At 39.6% G+C, this 12727-nt stretch overlaps 1 protein-coding gene across 1 annotated transcript in view; it reads right to left on the bottom strand.

The window, feature by feature from the left end:
* The window catches only part of Rasgrp3 (RAS guanyl releasing protein 3 (calcium and DAG-regulated)), a 107140-nt gene extending 95166 nt beyond the window's left edge, over positions 1-11974 (bottom strand). The window contains exon 1 of the mRNA XM_005390851.2: positions 11674-11974. The gene's annotated coding sequence lies outside the window, so the exon portion shown is untranslated. The remainder of the gene's footprint in view (positions 1-11673) is intronic.
* Between the last annotated feature and the right edge of the window lie 753 nt (positions 11975-12727).

Raw genomic sequence — 12727 nt, 5'->3', positions numbered from 1 at the left:
AGAATAGTGATTTTCAGAGCTTGGCTGTGGATATTCAAGGAAATGGGAAATGTTGGTCAAGGGGTACAAAGCTTCAGTTATATAGGGTAGGTAAGTTCTGGGGACCTATTTTACAGAATGGTGACTATCATTAATAATATGTTATATAATTGAAAATTGCTAAAAATCAATCTTAAATGTTCTTACCATCCCCAAAACACTATGTGATGTAACAGATATGACAAATAGCTTGTTGTAATCATTTCAGAATGTATGCACATATTAAACTACATTTCATAGCAAAAATACATGCAATTTTGGTTTGTCGATTGTACCTGAACAAATCAGTTGAGGAAATGAAAAAAGAAGAGAAAAATAGAAGCTATAGTTTCCAGCAATTCTTCACAAGATGCTACACCCAAATGACATCTGGCTACAATCTCTCATGACAGTCTCTTTAGTCTGAACCTCTGGATTCCTGATCCATAGTGATATGACAGGTAAAAATAATTACTGTTATTTAAAGTCACTTAATGTAGGAATGACTTGTTGCACAAAAACAGCTAACTAACAAGTTACATCTCCTGTCTTCTCTAAAACTTATAATGGGCATGCAGATTTTCAAACTTCCTTCTGTATTAAACATAACATCAAAAAAATTTCCAATACCATTAGACATGCTTTTTTTAACATTACAGAATTGGTCAAATATTCTTCCCAAAATATCATCTTTTCTAGATGGCTGCACAACATTCCATCATATCTAAATAACAAAGTGGATTGTGTTTAAAAGTAGATATTTGGAAAAATAATGTCTAGCCCTAAAGAATGAAAAAGCAATGATGAAAGGCTGGCTGGAGAAAGCCAAATGAACATATGCACACATGGGAATCTGTACACCTTGCTAATACTTTTACTCATTTTTTTGCCAAACATAAGATTAAGAAGTTGCTCTTTTTTTTCTTTTTTTTTTTTCTGGTACTGGGAATCGAACTCAAGACCTCACACTTGCCAGGCAGGCACTGTGCCACTGAGCTAATACCTTATATCAGGTATTCCAGGAGAAGTGAAAATGATTAAGACAGTTTAGGATCTCAAATCACATGTGGACAGCCCTTGGCTTGAATTTAAATATGTACCTAAGCCCAAGGTATAGTCATATTGTATCTGATGCTTATAATTTTAAAAGCATATCTGATCTCTACTACATATAAATCTGTGTCCTAGTGAACAAGTATTACAAAAAATATCAGTCAACTACTTATATATAAGGCTATATTTGTTTGAGAGAAGGAGAAGGTGTTGAGGAGAGAGGAGGGGGACCCTCAGGCTCCAGCAGGCACCTGGTTCCTCAGGCCCCTGATGCGCTGGTTTCTGGGTAGAAGCCCTTACTTCCTCTCCACTTCACTTCTTGCAACTCCAGGAGACATAGTCATTCTTGTAACAAATACAGCCACTTTCACTATATTTCTGCCCCACTCACTTGGTGAAGACCCCAGGCAGTCACCCTCCAAAGAGGTGAGTGTAAAGGGGAACCACTGAGGAGAAGAACCAGCTGTAGAGGCTACTGAGAGTCTTCATGAATAAGGTGAGAAGAAACAAGAACGGGCAGCAGTGATGGATGGAGGAATGACTATGAGACACACTCAACCGGAAGAATGTTCCTCCGTGTTAGTGGGAGGATAGACGGCTCCCACTGGACAGCATGATGTTGCCATCACAGGAAACAGTGTGGGTGGAGTGGATCCAGAAGAGGAGGATTCTTATCTTGGACTCATTGACCTTGACACAATGATGGAACATCAGGAGAAACATACTGCTGACAGCTGGACAACTGGTCTAGAGTGCAGGCTGCAGTTCCTGCGGAGCTAGACAAGCAAGCTCAGGACTATTTAAACTGATGCTGAGAACAAGTTCTCTGAGGGAAAAGGATTTAGAGAGAAATGCAAAACAGTGACTCTTAGTAAATGGCTGTTTTGCAGAGGTAGGGAAATTGTTTTTATAAAAATCAAAAGAACAAAAGGAAAATTCAGTGTCTCAGTTCAACAGAGGAATACTTTAGGGTCTTAAATGATGCAGGGATCAAGAGGAGTAAAAGCTGAAAGGGGTGTTCACATTATCATTTAGAAGTCTTCTAAACAAGGCTTAGGGTACACGCCTGTAATCCCCACAGTTGGGAGGCTGAGGCAGGAGGACTGCTACAAGTTCCAGCCTAAAATGGTAAATGATAGATTGTTGGGGACCACTATAAAGTGGCTCTGAGCAGGATTTAATATTAACCAATTGGCTTTCCATGTTTACTTGTAAATTGTCTAAAACTTAGGCACCTTGTCTGACAAGATAAGGCCACAGCTGAAGACATTTGGCTCCAACCCCAATTACTACAAGGGGACTGCAGCTGCAGGCTCCACACTCCTACAGTAAATACCAACCTAAAGATAAGGTAGTTCTCCTGACTGACATAATTTACTACTTGGGAAAATTCTCCCAAGGTCCTTCGAGACTCCCGTGTTTTCTTGAGTATCCTCTCCCTTTGTTTGAAATTCCAATAAATATGGGCCATCCAGAGCAGTCTTTGGCTAACTCAGAGAATACTGAAACTGTAAGGGAGTTAGTCCCTCCTGGTGCCCTAAAATCATTGCCGTTGTCTGCATTTATTTAAGCCTTTGCCGTCCACTTGGGAGATTGCGGGCCTGATCATCCTGCAATAACATAGGGTTATTTAACCTGGTTTTCGATAATAGATTGCTGAGCATTTCAGTGAAATCAGAGAATCCAAGGGGAAGGTAATTAGAGGAGACAGCAGACTCAAGTAGGTTACATGGTAATTTTCAGGGCAAAGAAAAACTTTACAGAAGAATTTACAGAAAATATCCTAAGCCAAAATAATTGAGAGGACACTGAAGAAGGACAAGTTAACTGCGTTGAAGGTGTGGGCATGGTTTCAGACAGGAAGCAAGGAGGTGCTCACTGCAGAGTAGCGTGTCTCTCTGCACACCGCCACGGCCCCAGTGGTCCTCCACCCTGTCCCTCAGAACAGCCCCAGTTCCCAGGAAGGTACGTTTTCCCCTTGATCTAGACTCCTATTCCTGGGGCTACAGACATAATCCCAACTTGCTTGTTGGTTCCTGAACTCTCTCACTGTTTTGTGAACCCACCAGATCTTGACCTTGACTGGAGGTCTCTTAATGCCTGACATTGTCGCCCCGCCCTCATTTACTACTGATTAGAGGACACAATGGCGGCATCTGCAGGATCCAGCAGTTATGTTACTAAGATATTAAAAAAAAAGAAAGTGGACTTGGACAGCACATGCCACACGTGAAGGCTGGTCGCCCACCCCTCCCTGTCCTCCTGTCCCCACCCCAGAGGCAGCGGAGGGTCATTTGTGAAGCACAGTCTCCAAGTCATCCTGCCCTCTCCTACAGGATAATGGAGCATTTTTGCACAACTGCGTCTCCTACGTGCCTACATATTTAATCCTAACCTTTCCTTCACCTTGCTCTCATCTATCTCTCAGCCAAATGTTACTCCAGGAAACTATCTGGAAATCACAACGATCCAAACATGCCTCCCCATGAAGAGCAATGCTGGAGGTATTTCCTCAAAGAAAAGGCAAGCCCAAAGGAGGAGAGGAAGGGGTGGGCAACCGGCCTTCACATGTGGCATGTGCTGTCCAAGTCCGCTTTCTTTTTTTTTTTAATATCTTAGTAACATAACTGCTGGATCCTGCAGATGCTGCCGTTGTGTCTTCTAATCAATAGTAAATGAGGGTGGGGCGACAGTGTCAGGCATTAAGAGACCTCCAGTCAAGGTCAAGATCTGGTGGGTTCACAAAACAGTGAGAGAGTTCAGGAACCAACAAGCAAGTTGGGATTATGTCTGTAGCCCCAGGAATAGGAGTCTAGATTAAAGGGGAAAACGTACCTTCCTGGCAACTGGGGCTGTTCTGAGGGACGGGGAAGTGAGTATAGAGAGAAAGGTCTAAAAAAGCCTTCTCCACCTAAGAGTCCCTTAGAGAAGTGCCTTTCTGCAGAAAGAATTCCCTCCATTTTCTCGTTCTTCTTTAGTGAATTTGTTTTCCTACCATCAACAGATAAAATAAATGTGACATCGCTTATGCTTGTCCTCAAACAGTACAGCACCCGGCACTCTGTGGATTCACTAGTGGTATTTATTGGCTTGAATACCAGGTGATTGTGAGTTGACAGTACATTCTTTCGTTTTCATTATTAATGAATTAATGTAATCATTAACATATTAATGTATGGAAGAACGTATTCATGTAGAAATGATACATCACTCATTATGTCACATTATAAAGGCTTTGTAGTAATTTAATCATTAGCACACATTTATAATGATTTATTAAGCAAGAACTTTATAAATACAATGTAACAATTTCATTGTAGAAATATGGTATTCTAGGTGCACATAGCCGCTCACTGCACATAACTTGGCTTATTTGGGGAGGATGGAAAGTAAATTCAGAGGGCCAAGAAAATTCTCAGGTTTCTGGAGCTTCACCAATTTGTAAATCATTCAGTGAATGCTCATTACTTATATTGTCAATGTCTTTAACTATTATTTTGATTTTAGAATTTTTCTGACTGCCTTAAATCTCGTTTCATAATTAAAGCCTCACGGAGTAAGCAGTGAACCCAAAATATGATCATTCCAGCTGGCTGCAACTCACTGCCAGGACCTCAAAAGCTTGTATTTGCAGGTTTCATCCACTGGAGGAGCTATAAGAATCCACCGTGTCTTCTGGTTTTGTCCACTTCCACCAGCTCTATTTTTGGGTCTCTATATTTAGTACACAGAGCTATCTTTATCACCCCAGCTGACTGGCTTTAGAGTCCCGGGGCAAAATAGTTACACAAGATTATTGAAGCATGTTTTCTACCCTTTATGTAAAACAATATAAAATGCAGCAAGGATATCAGCAAATAGTCACAATGTTAGGGGTGTGTGTGTGTGTGTGTGTGTGTGTGTGTGTTAACTGCTAAAGATTTTATTCTTTGCACTGTTTATGCAGTATTAAGAGGGTACAATCTGTGATGCTTTCTGGAAGTTAGTCTTAAACGATGGAACAGAATCTACTCTTAGGCCTAAATTCACTTGAACATATGATGATAAAATATTTTACAAACATAACCCAGATTTCAAACATTGAAAGTTTTTAAAATCTCTGTTACTCTTACTTTCAGTTGAAGAATTCATAGGTACCCAGCCTAAATGAAGAGTTGGGTTATCTAACAGGCCATATTTCAAAACCTGCCAAAACCTCCTTTTTAACTATTCCATTTTAATTGAGACCTGCAAGGGTTAACAGATTAATGTTCAGAATGGAGGCGACTGTGATTCCTAAAGATTGCAGTCTCTCAAATATTATATATGTAACTATAGCTCTTCTGTTTAGAATTACACAGATCATTATAGTAGCCAGTAGGCACCTAAGCCACTGAGCAATTGAAATGAGGCTAATCTGAACTGAAAGGTGTCATAAGCATAAAACATACACTAGATTTCAAAGACTTGAAATCCAAGAAAGGGATTGTAAAATATGCCGTATTTTTATATTAGTAAAAGTTGAAATGAATGCTCCAGATATACTTGGATAAATAAATATTATTAAAATTCATCCTACCTGTTTCTTTTCATTTTTTAAATGTGGGCATTGGACAATACCAAATAAGCCATGTGGTCCACATTTGTGATTCACATTACATTTGTATGGGACAGCACTGGTCTAGGACTTCCTCACGTAGAATATGACCAGCAAGTAGTCTTTAAGATTAGAAGTCAGAACTGCTGCAGAATTTCACTCGGAGTCAGGTCAACCAGAGGCAAACTTAACTTGAAATAAAAGTTATAATAACCCATGCATGTGTAACTCTCTGATCCACGGAATTTTAACGCACCCAACAAGACAACAGTGGACACAAACCCCAGAGGAGATAAATGGTAATATAATCTAGACAAATAGCTACCACCCTAAGAAAGATAAAAGGTACCACAGTATAATACCTACCTTAACTCTTTCTTAGCTGGTACTATATTATTTATTCTCATCTAAGAAGTTATTAGTTATGCCCATTTCAGAACATGGAAATGGGATAGTGAAACATGTTTGTCTATTTTGAGTTTTTTGTTGTTTTTCCTCTGTCCAGTGCTGTTAAATGTGAAGGGATCATTTACAGAAATAGAAACAAAAATTTGTTTAAAATTTAAAGGAACATGAGACTTTTAAACTTCAATGTTTGGACAACAGGCAGCAAGTCTGAGGCAAGGAAATGACCCCAATATTGCTGAGCACCCTTACGGGCTATGTGCGCAAGGAGAACTTCACACTGATCTTGGACAGTAATCAGCATAAAAAATCCAACCAAATCCCTGATGTGGGATTACCGGATTACTGAATTAAAAACATATTGGGGGTCATTGCTGCCAGCAAAATATTGTGCAACTGCTGGTAAAAACAATAGTGATTTCAGGAGTAGATTGAGAACAAAACAATAATATCTTTGTAATGTTGTGAAATCATTGTATGGATAAAGCTGGGACTGGCTCCACTGCGTTTCCCAGTCTGATTTGCTGACCATCTTGTCTGCCCGTAATTGTTCTCTGTCATTCATTTCCTCCAATTGTCAATTATTACTAAACAATTATGAAAAAAAAGTGTGTGTGTGTCTTTGTTTCCTGTTGCCAATGAATGCAGTGAAGTCATAGACCAGGCTAGTGCATCATAATCTTTTCCATTACAATAAATTACGCTGTCACAAACAGGATATTGCTCTTTACCGGGCAAGAAGCCTGCAAATGGTGCTGTATTAGCACAAACTTTGTCAGCCATGACAGCGAGGAATTAGGACAGAGGCTAAGCTCTCCACTTTTTAAAACCGTACTGTTTTTGCTCCTGATTATAAAGTAGCGTATGATTATTTAACCTAGTGTATGATTATTTACCCTGATTATTTTTCCACAAAGTGGAAAATGAAAGTCTCCACTATCCCACTGACCTATTGTTAATGTTTCAGTATATTAAAGTGTAGCTCTTAACTCTTTTTTATATGTGTGTGTATATTTTAAGCAAATGGGATAACATTATGGATATAATGTTGTAGCCTTTACTTTCTCACTTAACTCTAACCACAAATAGTCCTCAGCACTACCAAATGTTTGAATGTAATTTCATAACTATATAAAATTCCACATTGCAGGATACTATTTAGCAGTTCCTCTGTTTTTGTATATTCAGGCTAGTACAAAGTGTATCTGTTACAAATAAAGATTCTCTTACATACTTTTTTTTGTCAGAATCTATGATTCCTCAGGATAGACGTCTAAAACATACACATCTCCTTTTTGCTTTACAAAACATATTGTGAATTTTAAAGCACGTACATAGAATAAAAGGTCAAAAATCATCTTAGGAACAAAGCATGTAAGTGCATTAAAAGACTCATAACCAAACACACATGCCTTTCGTTTGGTGGTCTAGAGCCTTACACACGCTGGACAAACGCTCTACCACTGAACGACATCCTCAGCTGCTACATACATTTTTAAAGGGCTAAACAAGTAAAAAAGTTTTAGTAATTAGAAAATAAAAGCTAAATCTAAAATTAGTCTATTTAAAACTTCCTTCAGACCAGGCGGCTAGCTGCAAAGGCGTATGTAATCTCACGAAGCCCTTTTGCAGAATGTCGGAGGATAAGCCATTCTCCAAACCATCTGAGAGGCCACAGCTGATGCTGCAGGTTCTCTGGGAAGTCTTGGTCATGGAAGGTAAAGGGTTAAGGAGCTTGCTTCTGGTGCCTGCCTGCGCAGTCCCCCGGGCTGGCCGGACTGTTGTTAGCTGGTATTGCCAGCAGAGGGCAGCCAGGGACAGGGAGGGAAGATCAACACCTTCCTTGGTTTCTTTAGCAGATGGAAAATGAGGCAGCGAGCGGAAGTGCATTAAAGTAATAAATAAATGATAAAAAAAAAACCTCTGTGTGTAAACTGCTTCTATTTCCTCAGAGAGATTAACCAAAGGGTACAAAATTCTATGAGGACTACTTAAGTTAGGAACAATAAAAGGCAAAGAATCTAGTTAAACATTGGGTTATAGCCTAAACAAGTAAGGTTTTTTTGCAGACGGTAAAACAAATCCAAGCAAAATACTGAACATTCTGTATGAGAATTTGCAAGAGCATTGGCTTAGGCTCCGTACACACCCTGGTTCCATTTTCTGTTGTCTCTCAGGGCTAGCAATCATGAACCATGGACAGTTGCACTGTCTGAACTTCAGCTTTCTCATCTAGAGAATGTGGCTAGCAGTGGAACCTGCGGACAGGTGACGTTGAGCATTACATAAGACAATGGGATAAAATAAGTGCTCAACACAGGTTGTTATTTCCAGTCCTTACCTCCCTCCTAAGCTACAGTATTTCCCATTTCCAGCTGTTGGCTTACTATTTCTACCTCACTATTCCCTTATCGTCTCAAATTTAATATAACTGTCACCAAAATCTTCATCTTCCTCGTTAACTCCCTGCTCTTCTGCTGTCTCTTTGGCCTTTGTCCTGCAAAGGCCATGAACACAGCTCCCTCTTTAGCATATCTTCTCTTCCCAGAGCTATACGCAGTTCGTTCTGAAAGCAGAACAATTTGTTCCCTGCTGTACCCCTGGTTTCTTCCTCTCTGTTTTCATAAGAGCCCAGACCTCAGTGACCTGCTCTCCTCACTCCAGCAAATCTGCGTCAAATGGCCAGATTTTATCCATGTCATTTCCCTTCTCAAAATCACTCAGTGGCTCCACGGTATCTTTAAATTAAGAGTCTAAATTCCTTTGTCTGGTATTCCAGTCCCAGCAGGCTGGCCCTGGCCACTTCCAGATATTTTTTGCTTGTTCTACATGCTCCTGCCTCTGCTCTTGTCACACGGATTGGCTCAGGTCCCAGGCAGGGTTGCCAGATACAGGAAATAAACACACAAGGCACCCAGCTCAACACGCATTTCATGTAAACAACAAGTAATATTTTTGTGTAAGTATCCCTATGCAATAGGCCTCACATACACACATGCAATGCGAACATGTATTTGTTATCTGAAATTCACATTTCACAGGGTGTCCCGTAGTCCGTCTGCATTTCACCCCATCCCTTGGGCTCACCATGTCCGTTCCTCCCTCTGCTCCTGCTCACAGCCTCATCCTTATGTTGGATGCCTCACTTTTCTCTGCATCCACCACGTACCTTGCACCCCAGTGCCCAACTGACCTCATGTCCCCATGAAGTCTGTGTGGATCAAGTGTTCCTTATCTGATACTCATTATCTATACTGGTAATTCGGTTGCATATATTAGATGCCTTACGTCCAACATAGTCCCCTTGCTTCAAATCAATGTTCAGCTTATCAAAAGTAGAGATTGTGTTAGAAGTAGGAACGCTTAATCAATACACTTGGCTGGTTGAGAGTTGGTGTGAAGGGAGGTGAAGAGACAACAGGAATCTCCTGAGACCATTAATTGGAAATTTGGGGTGATTGTAGACGCACAGAAATCAGTGTGCAACACCCCCTCTCTCCTGCTGAGCATTAGCTGGCAGACGAGCGTGGCATGATCTCCCCCTCATGTGCCCTTGTTAGCACATCCCAAAAGACACGGGTAATACATGGTGACATCTAAATCGCTGCTGTTTCACAGGAAATCTTCAGTAACCTGATTCCACTTATATTTAAATGTGAGGGCAAGAGTAGCCATCATGTGTAAACTATAAATGCACAGCAACTATGAGAATTATATAGGAGACAAGATAATAAATTTCTATTTAATTTATAGAAAAAAACCCAAAAGTATCAGCAAATACTTTTGAAAACTAGCTAACTTAAAATACCCATAGGAGGGGCTGAGGATTTAGCTCAGCGGCAAAGCGCCTGCCTGGCAAGTGCAAGGTCGTGAGTTCGGTTCCCGGTACCGGAGAAAAATAAAAAAATAAAAAAAAGAAGAACAACAAATAAAATACCCATAGGAGCTGAATACCACACATCAAGAAAAGTGTGAAACTATTAAAGAATTCTTTTAAAATGTATTTTAAAAGCATACCTAGAAATTAGCGACCAACTCTAAGGCCTTTTAAAAGTGAAAAAATATGTTGTTAAATAAAGCTGTAGCTAATAATTTTACCTACCGCTTAAAATTTAAATCAGAGTACAACATTTTTATCCTCATAAGGTGAACATATGAATGTGTCAAATATAAGAGTTTTGAACCTGTAAGGGGAACGGGCCCAACATGAACAGAAGTCAGTGTGACCGTCAGCAGGCTTCTGTCCGCAGAGCATGATGGAGTGGCAATAATGAAGTTACCTTAGATTTCACTCTGCTGTATAACAAAATGGATTCAGACCAGGCTTTGAAGAACCAGAGTGTCCTAGAGGCAAGTGCTGAGAATTCATTTCTTCAGAGCAATCATATTCATCCAGATTTGTTTTGTTTTCCTTTCCTCTACTTTCTTGAAACTTAAGTGCAACTAACAAACCAAGCTTTCTAGTAAAAAAATATGATACCCTCCTACAATTGCCAGGAAACTAATTCTAAATTTCTAATCAGAAAAAGAATAACTCTTAAATTCTCCCAGAAAAAGGAAAGGGCCAATGAGTTTCACAGTGGGCCAGGACCTGGTGTTGTGCATTCTTCTGCTTTTTGGGTCTGCTATCTTCTTGCTACAGATTCTAAACATACCAGTCTCACAGAGGGATAAGCCAAAAGAACAGCAACACATCTCCTTTTCCATAAACCCACAGAACCTTATTCCTGTCTTAGTCACTGTGGTTACATTAATCATGCTTCTCCAAGACACAAATGTGGATTATTATCATCAGGAGATGCAAATATGGTATGGTGCATCATTTCAACAAGCGTGCTCATCTAATGGTGAGGAATGTTACAAGAATTTGGAATGTCCCTAGGAACTTTCCAAGTTTTTGTGGGCAGTATCAGCTATTCTTGGATTTAATCCATTTCTTTTTGAACTTTCTGCTTCCAAATGCAGTGACATTTTTTAAAGCAGGAAACATACACTAAGGAATGTTCTGAGATAATAATGTAAATATAAATAATTACTGTGAACAGTTTCTATCCCTGGAAACTGTTCAGTGCTATCTTATGTTTCTAGAGGATTTTCCTTTGTCTGAAAATGAGTGGTCAGAAGAATCTTTATATTTAAAAAAAATCTTTATTTTATGCAAAATTTAAATCCAACTAAAATGACTTCTCTATAATTGTCTGTTTTTGCTTGAGGCCCTATTTGTCAAATGTATTTTAAACCAGTATTGATCAAAGACAGTCCAAACAGATCATTGATCAGCACTTCATAAAGGAGAAATATCAAGAAAATATTTTTCAAAAATGATCATCAGTGAAATTACACTATGGAATCCCCTGATGATATTGAAATCAAAGAAAGTAGAGATAAAGTTATCTTAAGAAAACAATTATTTTAAAATATATATATATATATTGTTAGAAACAGAAGTTGACAAAGCAGAGGCTGATTTCTACATTTCTTCAGAGACAGAGTATAAGCAAAGCTTATTGAACAATTACATTAGCTCTTCCCTCAGATTATAAATACTGTCTGGGGCTAATATCCATAGTTCCCACAATGCATCAAAACATGCCAGCCCCAGACTGAAAAATGACACTTACCTTAATTCGCAGACATACAGTCATTTAAAGTTCATTCCACTATTGAGCTCATTTTCTTTCATCCTCATCAGCTTCTTGCAAGTTCCTCTGCAGTGTGTAAGCTCCTAAGATTCCCACTCTCCCTCTAAAGCACGGTTATCACCTCATTGCCTAGATCCAGTTCCAAAATGAGGAGAAAAAAACTAAAACTCGCAAGCTGTTTACGCCTAACAACCACAGAGAAGCTGCTAGGCTTTGAGCTCAATGAATTAGAGGTTGCTTGGCTCAATGGCAGGCACACTTCCTCCTATTCTTTCCGAACTTAGCTTTCCTGCCTCCAGTGGACCGTTTTCCTTTCCTGGGCTATAAATAGGCTGGTTGTAAGAGCACTGAGGAAAGAAGAAGGCAGGAAATGTATTTGATTTCAAAAAGCAGTCTTAGGGGTGTGTGTGTGTGTGTGTGTGTGTGTGTGGCGGTCTTTCAAGTGAATAGCAGTAAACAAACTAAAGAACATTTGGCTCCAAATAATTCAGCTTTTGTATATGCGCCATCGTCGAAATTTTCTTTACTTCCTATACTCATTCTTTGACTTGAAGTTGTCATTTCCCATAAGAAAAGCTTGGACTGGGAGCTGTATCATTTTCTGTATGAACAAACCTACAGGTCTCCTTCATTTCCCATAGGGATGGCCTGTAAAAATGAATTTCCAGGTGGAAACTGAGCTGGGGAACAGTGGAAAGACCCTCATTCTTTCTTTCCGTTCAGAAAGAAGTGAACCACTTTTGAAGCAAGATTCAAATGAGGGACTACCATCTGAATATCAAGGGGGCAAGGAAAACAGATACATTTGCTTAAAAGAAAGCTCGAAGTCAAGACTAAATTGCTTATCCATTCACCTTCCCCAAATTAGCAGCTTATTCAGTCTTTTTTTTTTTTTTTTTTTTTTTTTTTTTTGGTTTTTCTCCGGTACCGGGAACCGAACTCACGACCTTGCGCTTGCCAGGCAGGCGCTTTTGCCGCTGAGCTAAATCCCCAGCCCCAGCTTATTCAGTCTTGCTCCTCAAAGTTGTTCCAC

Source organism: Chinchilla lanigera, unplaced genomic scaffold, assembly GCF_000276665.1.
Source record: "Chinchilla lanigera isolate Chin_1 unplaced genomic scaffold, ChiLan1.0 scaffold00040, whole genome shotgun sequence".
NCBI lineage: Eukaryota > Metazoa > Chordata > Mammalia > Rodentia > Chinchillidae > Chinchilla > Chinchilla lanigera.
The sequence above is the reverse complement of the archived record's forward strand: the minus strand, read 5'-3'. Positions and strand labels throughout refer to the sequence as shown.